We start from the raw sequence: 18,484 nt of genomic DNA, 5'->3' as shown, positions 1-18,484 counted from the left end.
ACTACTTAGGAAGACAAGGGAGAGAGAAGCATCTCTAGTGAGGCCACAGCAGGGCATGACAGTGGTCACTCCTATGGCCTCTCTTCCTCTGCTCTCTGCTGGAACAGCCTGGCTCTAGGCTCAAGTGCTGTTGGGCCTCCATTGCTGGGGACTGACTCCACCCTGTTTGGGGAAACCCAAGTTCCATCCTGTGCAGAAGGGTATTCTGCAGTATTCTGTAGGAGTGATGGAGATGTTCTGACTGCCTCCCTGTCCTGGGGGAAAGGCACAAAGTAACACTGAAAGGAGAAAGCCAGAATCCTGAGCCAAGACATCTGCCATTTCTTCTGGGTACGGACTCTCCAGGGGCCCTTCGTCTGTAGTTTTAGAGAGACTTAAAGGCCAAAGTTCAGTGATGAGAGTGAAAGGAACCTTTTCAAACTACCCTTAACTAAATAATGGTGTGCTAGTGGCACATTTGTGAGGTGGGGGGTTATCTCTTCATCTCACCTAAGCCTTTTGAGATCCTTGGGAGGTGGGTATTATTTGAAAACAAGGATATTGAAGCAGAGAGGGATGAAGTGACTTGTCCAAGGTCACACAGCTATAGAGTCTAAAGTTGAATTTGACCTCAGGTTTCTCCTGACACCATACTCTATCCATTGTACCACCTAACTCCCTCTATAAATACCATTCTTGAAATAATTCCTGTTTTCTTTCTCTAGATACAGATGGTATTCTCCATCGCAGATACTCCCAAATCGCCCCTGGTTGTTGCACTGTTGGAATGAGCAAGTCTATCAAGGTTGATCATCTGCTCTAACACTAGAATTGTGATAAATACTTCTTTTAAATGGACTTAAAGTTTGATCACCTCTGCTTTTCACCATTAATGTCCTTAAAGTATATATCAACCTTTGGCTAAAGACCAGACTTTCAGCAGCACAAGGATGCCCCCCTCCATCACCCCACCCCATCTTCTTGCAATGGAACATCCCAACGTTAACAATTACCAAGATTATTATCAGAATAGAGCCTGAAGCTCTGATTTCACTGGCAAAGGCCACTATTTGAATGAGGGTCGCAGTAGATATTTTTGGTTTTTCCCCTGCATTACTGGTTAAAAAAAAATACTTGTTTTTTCTTGCTCGAACAGTATTTCTATTGATAACAAGCTAAATATTGCCAAGTCTGAGTTTACAAAAGCAGATAAATTTGGATATTGGAGGTGGGTGGGGAGGAGACTCCATTTTCCAAAGGATTTATATATCATGTTTTACTAAATAATGACCCTGGGACGGCTAGGTGGCGCAGTAGAGCACCAGTCTTGGAGTCAAGAATACCTGAGTTCAAATCTGAGTTCAGACACTTAATAATTACCTAGCTGTGTGGCCTTGGGCAAGTCACTTAACCCCATTGCCTTGAAAAATAAAATAAAACAAAACAAAACAAAAAACAAAAAACTATAAATAATGTCCCTTCAGCCCAGAGTGCCATGGACTTATTTTTAGGAGATCCCCTATTATGTGAAATGAGGGACCAAGGACCTGAAGAGGCTTCACAGACAAAAAGAGGCTAAAGCTGGCTGAGGCACTATACTCTGGTATTGAGGACTTTGCTTGAAAAGTCTTTCTTCATCCTCCAAACAGCAGGTGGTCTTTCTGGTTGGCCCCTCCTCTCTCAGGTACAAGCCCCTTCAGCCGTGGGGGGCGGGGTATACAAGTATTTTGAGTGAGGGCCACCATCACACAGCTGAAGGTGGGCCCCAGATTCTAGATAAGACCCTGGGAAGAAAACCAGATGTTCACTGTGCAGAGTTAAAAGGAGCCAGGAAATCAGAGAATGTTCTAGTCATGAGGTCACCAGTGCCACAGCTCTTGGAAGCTGCCACAAACCATGTAATCAACAGAAGGATCATGCTGGCTAAATGATGGCAAATCTCTTCAATGGTCACCTGATAGAGGCAAGCACTAGATTTAAAAAAATGAGCCAGCTATAAGTATTACAAGCACCGACTGGCACTGTCTCCAAAACACAAAGTCAACCAGGCACTGAAAGAGGAAGTAGTTTTGCTATTATTGGTGAGTGGTGAGATTTTAACCTTGACTCTCTAGCTATTACATTGTACTGGCCCTTCTGATGAATGTTACTGTCTACTTCTTTAAGCAATCCTAATCCTCTGACATTACTGTAATTTGTTTTTGTTTGTCCTTTGTTCTTGAAGAAGACCATGACATCAGGGAGATGATGCCATGACATGCACATGAATTGAATTTGAATGGGGGGGCATACTAAGTCACCAGCTTCAGTGACCAGATATGAATCAGTTGGTCCCGGCTGCAAGGCAATCAGGGTTAAGTGACTTATCCAAGGTAAGACAACTAGTAAAAGTCTAGGGTTGCAATTGAATTCAGGTCTCCTGATTCCAGGACCAGTGCTCTATCCATTGTTTCACTTAGCCACCCCAAATCTGTAATTTAGGTAGCAAAAGGCACCTGGAATACAGCAGGCATTTAAATTGTTTATGACTGATTGACATCATCATTCTTCTAAGATCTGGCCATGGACAATATATCTATCTTCAAATATATGTTTTCCTTTGTTTCTGTAAAGATTATTTTTCTTCATGTGCCCTAACTGTGGTAGGCAATGTCTAAATGTTCTTTGTATTGTGTAGTTTTTTACAATGGAACTTCTCATCATTTCTTCCTGCTAAGAGTCTAATTTTCAACTCATTCTTCTTGTGACTTTTTTCCTATAAAGGAGGATAATCAAAAAGTAGAGCCTCAATTCAAGGGCCCAGAGCCCCTCAAACATGGGTCACTTTGGTTTCATAAACAAGCCCCAGCTCATTGGCATTGAGCAAGCTCTAAGGCCACTGACCACAATTTACACTTAAGGAGGAGTGCCTTAGTCTGACTCTTTTCCTGGAGCAATGAATTATTCACTCTTTTTTCATATCCTTCCTGAGGCTACACAGACAAGGTTTCATGGATTCTCGATATTCTGATCTCTTCTGTGGCCTTTCACAAAGGGAGACTTAGGGAACTATGTTAGGGAACCATCTCTTTTCTTTAGAGATGTTCTAATGTAGTTTGCATTTCCTAGAAACCTGCCCCAGATCAGGAAAAACTGAAGGTAAATATGTTCCTTCTGAATCTGATCAGGTCAGCTCAAGCTATTCATAATCTCACGTCATTCTTATTTTATTTAAAGTATCTTGAAATCTGCTGTTCATAGAGTTAGACTTTTTACTTTTGAGTTAATCAATAAACATTATTAAGGCCTATTCTGTACCAGGCTCTGTGCAAAGCAGTAACTGTGGAGTAAAAAAAAAGACACACATTTTCCAGGGAGCCTCAAACACCTCTGCTCTGCACCCTTTTATATTGACTTCTAGCAATAATCCCACCCCTGGATTGCTCCTTCACTTCCAAATTGCTGTGGAGAAGACAGAGCTCTTTCTACCTATCTTTCTTTCTCTTGGCTCCTAGAAGGATCAGCCCCATCCTTCAATACTACTTTTGTCCTTGGAAACCATTTTTCCTCACCTTGTCTATATCCCTTAGCCATGATTCTATTCTTGTCTCATCTCCCCTCCCTTCCACCTTACCCTGTCTCTGGAAGCTCCACCACAGCTCTCCTGTGAAAATATCTATGTGCATCCCACAACACTCTTTAGGAGTCCATCCTCACTGCCAGGGGGCCAATCTCTTGACTAGACTTCAGGGGTGGTAGGCAAATGGCAAGATCCTTTGCTGTGATCACATCAGAGCTTGACCTGGACCCCAGAGTCTTTCCAGGAGCTATCTGAACCACCATTAAGTCAAGACCCACGAGTCCTACAACAACCTGGACTCCACTCCCTCTTTTTGCTCTGAGAATGCAGGAGCACGATGATCTGTGCACAGCATTCTACAAACCTTAGAGTGCTATGAAAATGGCTGGGCCCTCCATAAAAGAGACTGAAGCCATTCTTGAGGCTTAGGTAAAGGTACAGGCTGCTGTCAGCACTTTCTCATTATGCTGAGCAGCACCAGGCTCTCTCTGATGTCTAATATGTAGAAAACCAGGAGTATAATCCAAGCAACTGAGCTTCCCTCAGTAGAATCAACCTGATTTGTCCTCAAGAGTCTATAATGGTTGAAAACCTTCAGCCACGGCAAAGTAAATAAATGTCTTACAGTTATCACTGAACGACTAGTATCACATGTTTTAATATTAAAACCAAATGGCCAGGAGACTGGTCTAGGTCCAGACACTAGCTCCAACAATAAAGGCCTGGCAGGCCTGGAACACAAGGTACTCCTTGAAGGAGAGCCTGGCCTGGTCTTTGGGCTGGTCTCCAGAGAATGGTCAGTCACTGTGGAAGACTGCCAAGCCCCTTCTTGGGAAAGGAGAGAGTAAACTGCCTGTGGTTACTGAGCAAGAAGAGAACAAGGTGAGACCTATGCTCCAGCAGCTTAGGCTTCCAATCTAGTCAGCCAGGCTTCTTCCAAAGTCTACTCAGAATAGTAAGTCCTTTTTTTTTTTATTTTTGCTTTTTTTTGTTATTATTTTTTGCAAGGAATTGCGGTTAAGTGACTTGCCCAAGATCACACAGCTAGGCAATTATTAAGTATCTGGGGCCACATCTGAACTCAGGTCCTCCTGATTCCAGGCTGATGCTGTATTCACTGTGCCACCTAGCTGCCCCCAGAATAAGTTCTTTACAGCACTCAGAACTAACTTCAAAGCAGTCTGATGGCAGTTAATTTGGAGGGATTAAAGATTTTTCCCTCACTGTGGTGGTCTATTCAGCTATTAAACAAACAGCTGGACTTGAAATCATGATGATCTGAGTTCTAATCCTACCACACACTAGATCTACCTTCCTGGATACATGACCAGCCGGTTTCTCATCTGTTAAAAAAGGATATAATCATAGCACCTTCCTCACAGAATTGCTAAGAGGATCAAATAGCAAGTCATATGTAAAGTGCTTTGCAAAACTTGGCTATACAAATGCTAATTATTATTACTGAAACAAGATGCCTTTGTTTTCTTAAACAGAATTGGGGGGAGGAACTTGAAAGGACAAAGCTAAATTCTCTAGAAGCCCAGAGACACTTCCAAAATGCACTGAAGCAGGGACAAAAGTGCCACTAGCACCCCATTATTTAGTTAAGGGTAGTTTGAAAAGGTTCCTTTCACTCTCATCACTGAACTTTGGCCTTTAAGTCTCTCTAAAACTACAGACGAAGGGCCCCTGGAGAGTCCGTACCCAGCAGAAATGGTAGATGTCTTGGCTCAAGATTCTGGCTTTCTCCTTTCAGTGTTACTTTGTGCCTTTCCCCCAGGACAGGGAGGCAGTCAGAACACCTCCATCACTCCTACAGAATACTGCAGAATACCCTTCTGCACAGGATGGAACTTGGGTTTCCCCAAACAGGGTGGAGTCAGTCCCCAGCAATGGAGGCCCAACAGCATTTGAGCCTAGAGCCAGGCTGTTCCAGCAGAGAGCAGAGGAAGAGAGGCCATAGGAGTGACCACTGTCATGCCCTAGGATCACCCCAGTGGAGTATGCAGCAACTGGCACAACCAAGAGGAGAGGCCAGCTTAACATCTGCCAATGGAAGAAGTGGTCCAGAGATGGCAAATGGAAGGCCCACTGGAACTTGCTGTTTACCCAAATGGAAAAGTGACCAGCTCCTTTAACCATGCAGCCAGTATAATACCCAATGCTATTACAACTAAAGCCAGGGTGCACATGGAGAGGGGTTTGTTTTCTTACAAGGAGGAAATGAGAGTATTTAATAACCGCACCCCCCCAGAAGGAGATCGTCCTTCAGAAGCCTCTCATGTAGCAATGATTTTCTCTGTCCCTTCCTTTCTCAGGAAGGAGGAGATCACTGCTAGTGAGTCACAGGGACTCCAGGACTTGTGATGCCGATCAGTTATGGTGCTACAAGGGTTGGCATCTTGGCTGTTGTCTGATCTTCCTGGGGATGCTTCTGCTGACTATCACCTTTTCACATTGAGAGACCTAATGGGAACAGCAAAGATTTCGTACCACCCATTACAGATCCAACTACTGAGAACCTTAAAAGGAGGACTTGATCCTTCCTTAGGACTCTCTGGGATTCACTAGCTCCAGTTGTCATTTCACCTTTTAATGTTCCCGTATCAGGTTTCAACTTCCAGGTCACATGCTAAACAAGATAGAGGACAAATATTTTCTGATTCCCTCAAGTTCTTGTGAAAGGTAACACCCACCCCAGAAGTGAAACCTCCGCAAAAGAGTTACTAATAAGTTTTAAAATTTTATTTTATTATTATTATTATCCCATTGAAATGTACTCTTCTACACAATACCTGCTGCTAGCTGACCTTACAAAAACATGTTTTTCAAAACACTAGGTATTGTGCTTGACCCTCCCTCAGATCTTGTTTGTAAACATGTAAAACTATGTTTTTTCTGTTGGTTGTTGGGAAATAGCACCTGCAGCTAGCTTACAAAAGCATGCTTTATAAAAACACCATGTACTGTGCTACCTCAGTTTTTGTTTTTGTTGATGGGGAAGATTTTCATGACTAGATTGTACCCCTAGAAGCCCAGCCAATGGGATAAGGGGAAGGAGGCTAAGGAGGAGGAACTTACATTAGGGTATAAATAAGCTTAGCAACTTGTACTCCCTCACAACCACCTGCACAACTAGTGGGAGGGGGAATACCACCTTCTCATGAGAATGTAATAAATTCCTTTCTGCTTTCAAGGTCTTTGTTTTGATTTTGAGTTGTATTCTCTGTATCACACCCTTTTAAGCCTTTCCAAAACAGAAATTCTGGACCAAAAATAAAGAAATTTTTTCCCCATGATTCAGGTCACCCCAAATCCAAAATAAAGTTACAAAAATTCAGAAAGTGATGTTTATACTGAGCTCATTCAGCATCCTTCCCTCCACTCAAGCAGGGACTGTGCAAGCCCACTCACATAGGCTTCCAACAAAGCCCAGCCCCACACCCATCCTCAATCCAGGGCCATGGAGGTGCCAGCTCCAGATTGCAGAAGGCTGTTTCTGCCAGGAGACAGTGAGCAGGACTCTGCAGCACTCTAGACAATGGAAGCTCATTGGGTCCCCACAATTAGCTCCAGAGATTTCTGTAAGCCAGCCAAGAACAGAGGGTAAGGGGCAGGATTTGTGCCTGGTCTGAAACAGAGTTCAATACCACATCCCACAGCACCAGTCTAGTAGCTCTCTGGTTTGCCAGGCTTGGGACAGAGAGGTGAAGAAGAGGTCAGGACACATGTGTGAGGCTGGAGACAGGGAGGAATGGCTATGTGGCACTTCAGGAAACCAAGAGAAAAAGCACAGCATCCACCTAGGACCACTTCTATCCCCCCTCCCCCAAAATCACTTGGGGGAGAGACCTAAGCTGACGAGCCCTTGGGAAGAGGATAAGGCATCTTGAGATCCAACCCTGAAGGAAACCACAATCTGAGGACACAGAGCTTCTGAGTAGTGTGCTGGGCCTGGGGTCCAGAAGACCAAAGTTCAAATCTAACCATAGACACCTAGTAGCTCCCCGAGCCTGGCGACTCACTTAAGCTCTGTTTCCCTTCATCCACTGGAGAGGAAAATGGCAAACCCCAAGCATCTCTGCCAAGAAAACTCCATGGACAGTATGGTTCACAAATGGTCAACTCTCTATGGTTCATGGAGAGTCAGACACAACTAAATGACCAATCCATAAAGGGCAAAGATGGTACTTAAATTGTCAAAGGTCCCAGGAAGAAAACTCAAAGACTTTGAACATAACCAGAGAAGTCAAGGAGGAAAACATGAAAGAATGCCAACAGATCTAGTCAAAGAACTCCAGCATCTATGAGTAAATACTGCCAAATAAAGAAAAAACCATCTAATACTTGAAGAGACAAAGGTCCTGTGAGAACATGGAACTAGAGCTCATTGGAGGGTGTTAAATGACAGTTCTAAGAGCAGAATATACAACCTGCACAAGGGAAAAAACCCTCATAGCTAGACTCTGCAGTGGCAAGTCTTAGCAAAGAAACAAAAAGAGAAGAGTAGATTGGTCATGAAAATCTACAGAATGAAGGGCAATCTAGAAGAGTTGCAAAAAAAAAAAAAATGAAAAGCAAAACTCACAGGCTTGTCTTGCATGCGAACCAGATTGAAGGGTGGCAGAGCTCAACAAAGTCCTCAGTCTCAAGCCTTCTTCCAGGGTCATTGAAATCCAGTGACCAAACAAAAGTCAGAATGACTGGGGATGCGCAGGAGGCAGTGGATGACCTTGGCAATCTTCTACATCTCACCAAGCTCTATATGCTCCACAGCTTTGGCCACCTTCATGGCTGTTGGAGCAAACTGCTTTCATCTACCCCATTCCACAATGGGAAGTCTTCACTTGCTTGGAGTAAACATCCCCCTAATTCATCAATGGGTTTGAGGCCCATCTGCTGAAAGTTTTGCTGGGGTGGGGCTGCTGCTCATGATAAACTTCATCAAGATACCAGTGAGAGTTGGGTGAATTGGGTAGGACACCAAAGGTGGATAAACAGCCTGAATGGGGCTCAGGAGCCCTCCCACCAGAGGAGCTAATCTTTCCAGAACAATCCATGCCCCCCAATATACACTGACATATGCTGAAATTCAAAGTAGGAGAAAAACTTCCTAATAATGATCGTTTTTAGGAACAGGCCCATACCTCACATCCTAAACCAAAATAAGGTCAAAATGGGTACAGGATTTAGTCATAAAGGGTGATACCAAAAACCAATGAATAGATCAAGAAATACTCTGTCAGATCTTTGGAAAGGGGAGAAATTTATGACCAAAGAAATAGAGATTATAAATTGCAAAATGGGTTTTTTTAGTAAATAAATTTAAAAGTTTTTGCTCTAATAGAACCAATGCAGTCAATATTAGAAGGAAAACAGAAAAATGGGGAACAATTTTCACAGCTAATGTTTCTGATAAAGGACTCATTTTTTTATTGATTTTTATTTTATTTTTCCAATTACACATTATGAAAGTTTTTAAACATTCATCCACCAGCATATTTATAGGTTACACAACTTTCTTCTACCCTAACTTCCTACCCACCTCTCCTCAGTGACTAACAGTCCAGTAAACATTGTATGTATATATTTGTGTCTAACATGTTTGCATATAAGTCATTTTCTGTAGGAGGAATTAGAACTAAGGGAAAAGAAAGAAAATCAAGGGATAGAAAGGAAAAACATAAAAATAAATTTATAAAAATTGAACAAAGTGGTCATTCAGATTCTGAAGTTTTTTTGTTTTGTTTGTCTGGAGGTGGATGGCATTGTCTGTAACAGGTCTTCCAGAATTTAAAGGACTTATTTCCAAAATATATAAATGGCCAAAAGATATGAATAGGCAGTTTTCAGATGAAGAAATTAAAGCTATATATAGTTATATGAAAAAATGTTCAAAATTATTATTGATTAAAGAAAAACAACTATGTGGTACCACCTCACACCTATCAGATTGACTAAGATGACAAAAAAGGAAACTCATCGATGTTGAAAAGGAAAAAGGAAAATCGTTAAATTAATGCATTGTTGGTGGAACTGTGAACTGGAGAGCAATCTGGAAACATGTCTAATGGGTAATAAAACTGTTCATACCCTTTGATCCAGTAATACCAATACTGGGCCTATATCCAAAAGAAATCATAAAAATGTGAAAAGTCTCACATGTTCAAATATTTATAACAGCTCTTTGTGTAGTAGCAAAGGATTAGAAATTGAGGGGATGCCCATCAAATGGGGAATGACTGAACAAGTTATGGTATATGAATGTTATAGAGTACTATTGATATATAAAAAAACATGGGTGGTTCTTAAAGAAGCACGGAAAGAAGTGCATGAACTGATGCTGAGCAAAGGGAGCAGAACCAAGAGAACACTGTACACATTAACAACAAAATTATGAGAGGATCAACAACCCTGAGAGACTTGCTTTGGCCAATGGCATCCACATCCAGAATCTGAAGGCATACTATGCTCATTTTTTTTAAAAATTTCTGTTTTTCCCTTCTCTCATGCTTTTCCCCCCTTTCCCCTTAGTTCTAATTCCTCTTACACAAAATGATTAAAATGTAAATATGTTAAATACAAATGCAAATATAAAACTTTTGCCAGACTATTCACCACCATGGGAAGGAGGGAGAGAAGAGAGAGTGATAGAAAAAAGCATTATTCATAAATTTACAAATGGATGAATGTTTAAAAACTCCCAAAGGAGTAAATGGAAAAATAAAATTTCAGTTAAACAAAACAAAACAATAGTTGTTCTATAATGCTATGGATTTTCACAGGAGGGAGTGAGTTCTCCTTCCTGAAAAGAATTTAATTGAAAGTTAGATGACTTCTCAGATTTACTATAGTTCATAAGTTTTCTGAGGGGTGGGGCATTAAGTAGAAGGGGGGGAAAGGAGTAATGGGGGGAGGGCTGTGGATTTTTTTATATTTAATTTTCTTTTTTTTTCTTAAAACAAAATTTTTTTTAACATTTGTTATTTAAAATTAAGTTTTGGCAGCAGCTAGGTGGCACAATGACTAGAGCACCAGCCATGAAGTCAGAAGGACATAAGTTCAAATCAGAGCTCAGACACTTATTACCTAGCTGTATGACCTTGGGCAAGTCACTTAACCCACTTAATTGTTGCCTTAACCCATTTAATTGTTTCAAATTCTGTCCTTCCATAATAGCCATGATGCAAAAGAAAATGGTTAACAAAAATCCCAAGAGCAACAAACTTTAAAAAAAAGTCTGCTTCAATCTGCTTCAAGACTTTTCGGACAAAACATGCTGACTTCAAAAGGATGGGGGAGAAACAATCTAAGGATCAAATGTCTCCCAGAAGATGACAGAATATCCTAATGCAGGAAATTCAAAAGGATTGCCTGGGACTTCTGAACATAAGAAAATGAAACAGTAACTACAAGAACTTACAGATTACCTCCAGAAAAATCCCAAGCCTATAAATTGCAAGACACATAATAAATTGATCAACTAACTCAAGAAATAACAGACTACTCCACAAGCAATCAGAAGATCATCAAAATTCAAAGAAAAGAAAATGTGAATAATGCAAGACTATTCTGTCCCCACAGAAAACATAAGAGCAACTGGAATGATGTGTTCCAAAGAGAAATAGGGCCCAAGATTCAGTCCAGGATGACCTACCATGCAAATCTGAGCTTACCCATAAATAAAAAGGATAGGTATTAAATAATTAAAAAGGCATTTGAACCATTCTTAGAAAAGCACACATGAGGAGAAAGGGGTAAAGGAAGAAGTCAGATAGAGGTAAAAGTAGAGTTGAATCTGGGGTATTATGAACCTGCAGATACCCTGCCTCCCAGTAAATCAATGTTGTTGTGGCTGTTTTTCATGGAACTACATTACAAATGGGAGGATGAATGATCTAGGAGAAGAGAATGATGTGTGATGTATGCTGGACAAATTGAGGAATTACAATATGGGGAAGATGACTGTGGTGGTCTCAGGAAGAGATGAGCCTGCAGAGAAGGTAGAGAGGGCAGAGAGGGAGGTCTGGTTCCAGAGATGAAAGCTCCTCTGAATGAAAGAAAGATGTTCTGTAAAGAAAAAGAAAGATGAGGATCCTGGGATGCAGACTTGGGATTTGGTGCTTGAAAAAATCAGGCACACTTCCTTGAGAGAAGTGGGAATTAGAACTACTAAAGATATGTGGCATCTAGCACAAATGGAGAAAAGGCAACCAGGGGGAAGAGTATAAATCAGTGATGGGCTGCATATTCAGGGGTGTGGGGAGGTGGGCACAGAGGCTTTGAGAGTTGTCCTACCATGGGATTTGGTATCTACCACCTGAAGGGACTGGCTTTGTTCTGGAAGTGAGGCACATTCTTTAAAAAGTCAAACTAGACTATCATTCTATATACCTCTCTTCTACTTCACAGTCAAAACTTATAGAAAAATTCAGATGCACTCTTTGCCTTTACTTCTTTACTTCCCATTCACTTCTCAACCCATTTCAATTTAGCTTCTCAAATGCTCTGAGTTCATCACTAATCTCTTAATTGCTCAATCTAATAGCATACTCTCAAATCCCCAATTTTCTTGACTTTTCTGTAGCACTTAACACTATTAACCAGGCAGTTGGTGGCAAAGTAGAAAAGGCCCTGGACTAAGGAGTCAAAAAGACCAGAATTCAATGCCTCAGCAAGTCACTTGGTATCTCATGTAACTTGCTTTTAAGAACACTACACTCGATCCCAACTGGCCTTCCAGCTGTTCTTCACATCCATCACTCCACTTTCCAAGAGATCTCAGAAGTCATCTAGTTGAGTCCTCTAGTTATATAAAGAACTGAAATTCAGAGAAGTAATGTTCTTGTAACAGAGCATTTCTCCACACACCTCTGTGTCATTTTTCCTTCATTCTCAAGGCATTAGCACAAAGTTATGCTGCCTTTCCTTATTCTCTTGCCCCCATCTCCCCCTGGTACCGTCCCAGAGCCTCTATTTTGATGAAGGACCCAGACCAGCAAACCTTCTTCCTACTGATTTTGCCACCAGCCCTCTCTGTAAGAAGCCACTTCTCCAAATTTTTCAATACCCTCTTATGTGTTGCAGTAAGTTCCCCCAGGGCAGAGGCTGTTTGTTTATAGCCCTGGCACCAAGAACTAGGTCTAGCACACAGTCAGCACTTAATAAAGGCTTATGAACTGGTCCACATTCTTGACTAGCTTTTCTGGCAAACAGAATGGAAACCGTCAGCAACAAAGGCAATTTCATTCTTCTTCTTCTACCTCAAGGCCTCCTATCTGTTCTACTATAATTCAAGCTGCCACTGGAAGAGGGAGGAGACTAGGTCTCAAGGTATGGGCTTGATAGAATATATTGCTGCCCATGTGACCTTGGGCAAAATTCAACCTCTCCATGAGGTCAGTTTCCTCAATCTGTTCAGCTAACCCTAGGAGTTTCTTCATTGACATAGCCATGCACACTATTCCTCCCACAACAATTTTCTTGACTGGCCATGGAACCCTACTAGACTCCTCCATTCACTACCAACAAGATGAGCCAGAAGCCAATTTAGAGATTTCCAAGGATGGTATGAAACCACCCCAAAGACTGTGCCTGACACAAGATATGTGCTTAAGTTCATTGACTGAAATAAGTTGTAAATTTGACTATACAGTGATTCAAATGCAGGTCTGAAGGGGCAACTCTAGCCTCAAGACACTAGCTTTGTGATCCTGGGCAGGTCACTTAATCCTGATTGCTTTGACATCAACAAAAAAAATCAGAGCAGATACAGGTTTGAATAAAACTGGTGGTGGCATATGACTTGAGTAGCCCAACAAACTGCATAATTCAACTTTTCATTTAATCACATTTGAAGGAACATATTTGAAGGACAAGTCTAAATTCCCTATTCTTCCATTCATGTAAAGTTGGGTCTTATACTAAGGAAGAAAACTTTAGGGTCAAAAAAAAAAAGAAAAGCAACCTGATATTTTAGAAGAGTAGTATAAGGCAAAATATTCCCCCCCAAACCCCACCCACTATAAAGCATTTCTTTTTGAAGACTAAAATTTAAATATATATATATATATATATATATTATTCAATAGTTTCTAATTATGGCGATATTTATTTAAAAGTATACGGGGGGGGCAGGGCAGCTAGGTGGCACAGTGGGTAGAGAGCACCAGTCCTGGAATCAGGAGGACCTGAGTTCAGATCTGGCCTCAGACACTTAATAATTACCTAGCTGTATGGCCTTGGGCAAGCCACTTAACTCCATTGCCTTGCTTAAAAAAAAAAACCTAAAAAAAGTGCACACAGACTTAATTATTAAGTGAAACTGGAAGTATTATAATTTGGACCATTAACTACAAGCAACATTTTAGAAAATAGCCCATGGAAATTAAGTATTCCTATCTTATCTAACTATAACTAGCCATCCTGTAAGTAGAACTTATAAGAACTTTTGTTTGAAGGCAATAGCCTACTATAATGGCTTCTAATAAAAGCAGGCAGCTGATTTTCTGAAATATTCATGCCATCACAGTAACTATACTCAAAGCTGGTGACAAGCTAAAGCAGCTGGCAAAAAAATCTCCAAGTTTTGGCCCTTCTCTGTATTGCAGCCCTCAGCACACAGGAACTACTTTGGAAATGCTTGGTGATTAATTCAAGTTCATTCAGGTGCCAGAGGCCCTAGTAACATGAGGACAAAAACTTAAAATAACAGAACAGAATCAAGCAGACCATTCAGATCACCTTTATCAGAGTCCTCACCCTGGAAAACCAAGGCTCAAGAGAGACTTGTCCAGGATCACAGAGCTGGAATATAAGAGGAGAGATTATATGTGTTCATATAATGTTTGTTATTTATTCACTGAATAATTACAATCCAAGTTCAAGAATAGAATTCTAGGGTTTAGATAATCTCTCTCTCTCTCTCTCTCTCTCTCTCTCTCTCTCTCTCTCTCTCTCTCTCTCATAAATAGATATCATTAGATTAGATATATACAGATATATGTGGTTAAGTAGTACAGTGAATAGAGTGCTGGGCCTGAAATCAGAAAGACTCATCTTCCCGAGTTCAAGTCCAGCCTCAGATACATACTAGTTGTGTGACCTGGACAAGTCAATTAACCCTATATTTGCCTCAGTTTCCTCATCTGTCAAATGGGGTGGAGAAGAAAATGACAAACCATTCCAGAAGCCAAGAAAACTCCCATTTTGGGTCACAAAGAGTCAGATTACTTAATAACAGTTTTAATCTCAAACCAAATAAAAATGAATGAATTCTTTTAATATATACAAATTGATATAATGAGGTTTAAGATGATATTTATCATCCATTAAAATACCTTTGCTAGAATAATTTAAATATAGAGAGGAGACACCCTCCAGGTTATCAATTAGGTCTATATACAAATGAACCAAATTTCTAGAGCTCAACATATTTATACTGGCTTCCATTATCCAGAAGAGTCATTATGGAGGTCCCAGAATTACCTGACACCTCCCTCCTTCTTGTACAAGAGCTAAACAGGCCAAGTCAGCCCTGCTCAACAGTGAGCAGAAAACATTCCAGCAGGGAATGGTCACTAGAGCTTCTGATGAGGCCACTCATTTAGAAGACTTCACTCACGGAATTCTGCCAGCATCATTTTATTGGTATTGAAATGCTGAACCAAGAGAGCTCTTTAAAAGATGCTCATTCAGTCTTTATAGGAAAAAGGGAGATGTTTGGGCAAGCAGCAGGAAATGAGAAAAGAATGGAATTAAATTCATGTTATTGAATTCAAACGAATTAGTTGTGTATGTAACTAATGTTTGCAAAGGAATGAGGAAGGGGTTATGTGTTACTTTTTCTCATCCAGCTCATTCATGGAACAATCTATGACTTAAGTAATATGACGAGATGGGCTGGGTTTCTCCAGCAATTTCCTTCAATATCAAGAATTCTCAGTCTCCCGCCAGCACTGCCTCCTCCAGCGTCCCCCGCCAATGTCCCCCGCGGCCCGCCATGCCCAACATCGTGCTCTTCAGCGGCAGCTTGCACCAGGACCTGTCCCAGAAAGTGGCGGACAGGCTGGGGCTGGAGCTGGGCAAGGTGGTCACCAAGAAGTTCAGTAACCAGGAGACCAGTGTAGAAATTGGTGAAAGTGTGAGAGGAGAAGATGTCTACATCATCCAGAGTGGCTGTGGGGAAATTAATGATAACTTGATGGAGCTTCTCATTATGATCAATGCTTACAAAATTGCCTCATCATCCAGGGTGACTGCAGTGATCCCATGTTTTCCTTATGCCCGACAAGATAAAAAAGACAAGAGTCGTGCTCCAATTTCTGCAAAACTTGTTGCTAATATGCTTTCAGTGGCTGGGGCTGATCATATCATTACAATGGATCTCCATGCTTCTCAGATACAGGGGTTTTTTGATATTCCAGTGGATAATTTGTATGCAGAACCTGCAGTCTTGCAGTGGATTCGAGAAAATATTGCAGAATGGAGGAATTGTATTATTGTGTCCCCAGATGCTGGTGAAGCTAAAAGAGTGACATCAATTGCTGACAGACTGAATGTGGAGTTTGCTCTGATTCACAAAGAAAGAAAGAAGGCAAACAAGGTAGACAGAATGGTTTTGGTTAGTGACATGAAGGATCATGTAGCCATTCTTGTGGATGACATGGCAGATACATGTGGCACGATATGCCATGCAGCAGACAAGTTACTTTCTGCTGGAGCTACCAAAGTTTATGCTATTTTGACTCATGGAATCTTCTCTGGAACAGCTATTTCAGCATTTGAGGTTGTGGTAGTCACAAATACAATTCCACAAGAAGACAAAATGAAGCACTGCTCTAAAATCCAGGTTATTGACATTTCAATGATATTGGCTGAAGCAATACAGAGAACATACAATGGTGAATCTGTGTCTTACTTGTTCAGTCATGTTCCCCTATAACTCCATATCATGATGTTCCTCTAGGCGGCTATGTACATCCCGTCTGTTTTTGTTTAATTATTGGGACTCAACAGTATGATCATTACTTTTTATTAAAGCTTCAGTTGTGTGTGCTTTTGAGATGCCTTTTTCCTTTCTTTTCAACCTTCTTCTTAACCCCCTCTCCTTACCTTTTTTTTACTTTTTTAATGAATTGGCTTGTATAAGAAATGTCTGCATTTTTGTTTTAGTAGTTTTCCTGTACTCTTACATTACATTGGACCTGCAATTGTAAGAGTGCAATTACATTTCAGAAGTTTTTTTTTTAATTTTATGTTTTTGACTTTGTCAAAAGTAACCCTGTATTAATGCATTTCATGTATTTTATTTAATAAAATTGCCTGTGGGCATTTGGGTAAAACCCCTGCTATACAGAATTAGACCTTTTATTCAGAATAAACATTATTTTAGAGAATTTTAGGATACTTTAAATGTTGACCTTTTCTGTTAATTGGAGTTCAAATTAATTTCTTGGACTTTATCTACTTTAAGCAAAGTTTTAATCAGCTTAATGATGGTCAGTGACCAAGATGTTGATGGAAATTTGTAGACAAATCAGTAAAGACAATATAGTGTAAATGAATGTCGTTTTATGTATCACATCTCGGTTGCTCTAAATTTTTGCTCATTTCTGAAATATATTTCCATGTCATAAAATTTCAAAATTATTTCTGGCATTAGAATTGTTTAGAAATTTTAGAAATAGTCTGTCAGACTCTAATCTCTAAATTAACTGATCTGACAAATTCTAACTATTGTAGCTCATTACAAATTGAAAAGGGAAATTGCACAGAAAATCCCAACTCTTTAAAAATGCACACTCCATTCTGTCTAGTATTCTTTTATATGGTGTTTAGCTGCAACTTTTGCTTTTCTTTTTTTCTCAGCTAAGAAAAATTGACATTTTAATGATTAGACTCCTGAATCATTGAACTTTCAAATCAGTAAATAAAATGTATGCTTATACTAAACAAAGGCAATATTTAGGGTCTAAATCCACTAAGCCTGACATGAGTAAAGTCTGGAATCATCAGGACTATTAAATGTATGTTTATGTAATTCCACTTTCTCTTTTTTGTGGTTAGTGTACTTGTGTTATTTGTAGTCTAAAATAGTTAAAAGTCTTTACCAGTTGATTCATTTAAATCATCCCTAAGTTAAAACATTTACCTAGAAGGCAGTAATAAAGGAAATCTGGGGAAAATTATTTGCAGGTAAAATTAAAATGTTTGATTAGAATGATACCTGATTATTCCCACAAGTGTCCATGAAGAACTCACTAATTTTTTTACACGAAATATAACTGTTTATAGCATTTTTTCAATTCATAAGTCAAAGGAAACTTGATTTATTTGGTCTTGTTTCTTAATGCACTTTGGCTAGATAATAAGTCTGTATGATTCAGACCAAAAAAAAAGGTTAACGTATGGTTATACAGACCAACCTTAATGGTAGGGAATGCCATTCTCCAATCTTTCAGTTGAAAATAATCAGCTTTTGTTATCTTTTTTTTCAATGCAAATATTATTTAGAATTTTGTGTTCCAGCACTGAATCTTTCTTCAAGTTAATAGACTAAAAAGAATAATTTATCTGACATTTTAATTGTTGACATCAGTCTTACTGCATCCTTCTACACAGTAAAATAGCTTCTAAAAGATAATTCTAATCTGGCAAGAAATTATGCAATATAGTTGAAATGCAGATTCACTAATAGATAGCTTGATAGTATTGACTTTCTGATTTTTAAGTTCATTTAATATATTAAAAGAAGGGACCAAATACACTGCTTTAGCTACTTATACAAGGTATCTCAAAAGACTTAGTGCAGTTATTTATGTTTGTATTGTTGCAATGCAGTGGGAATAGTATAGTTACCATTCAGAATACTTGAAACCCAATGAAATGAAAATGTCCAGAACTGATTTTATCCTCTAGCACACAATAGGGTAAAATCTACATTAG

At 39.9% G+C, this 18,484-nt stretch overlaps 1 protein-coding gene and 1 pseudogene across 2 annotated transcripts in view; one reads left to right on the top strand and one right to left on the bottom strand.

The window, feature by feature from the left end:
- Positions 1–18,484, bottom strand: part of TNKS (tankyrase) — a 207,598-nt gene that overhangs the window by 139,310 nt on the left and 49,804 nt on the right. The window lies entirely within an intron of this gene.
- Positions 15,519–16,616, top strand: LOC141517333 (ribose-phosphate pyrophosphokinase 2 pseudogene; annotated as a pseudogene).

Source organism: Macrotis lagotis, chromosome 3, assembly GCF_037893015.1.
Source record: "Macrotis lagotis isolate mMagLag1 chromosome 3, bilby.v1.9.chrom.fasta, whole genome shotgun sequence".
In the NCBI taxonomy this organism is placed as follows: Eukaryota; Metazoa; Chordata; class Mammalia; order Peramelemorphia; family Peramelidae; genus Macrotis; species Macrotis lagotis.
The sequence above is the reverse complement of the archived record's forward strand: the minus strand, read 5'-3'. Positions and strand labels throughout refer to the sequence as shown.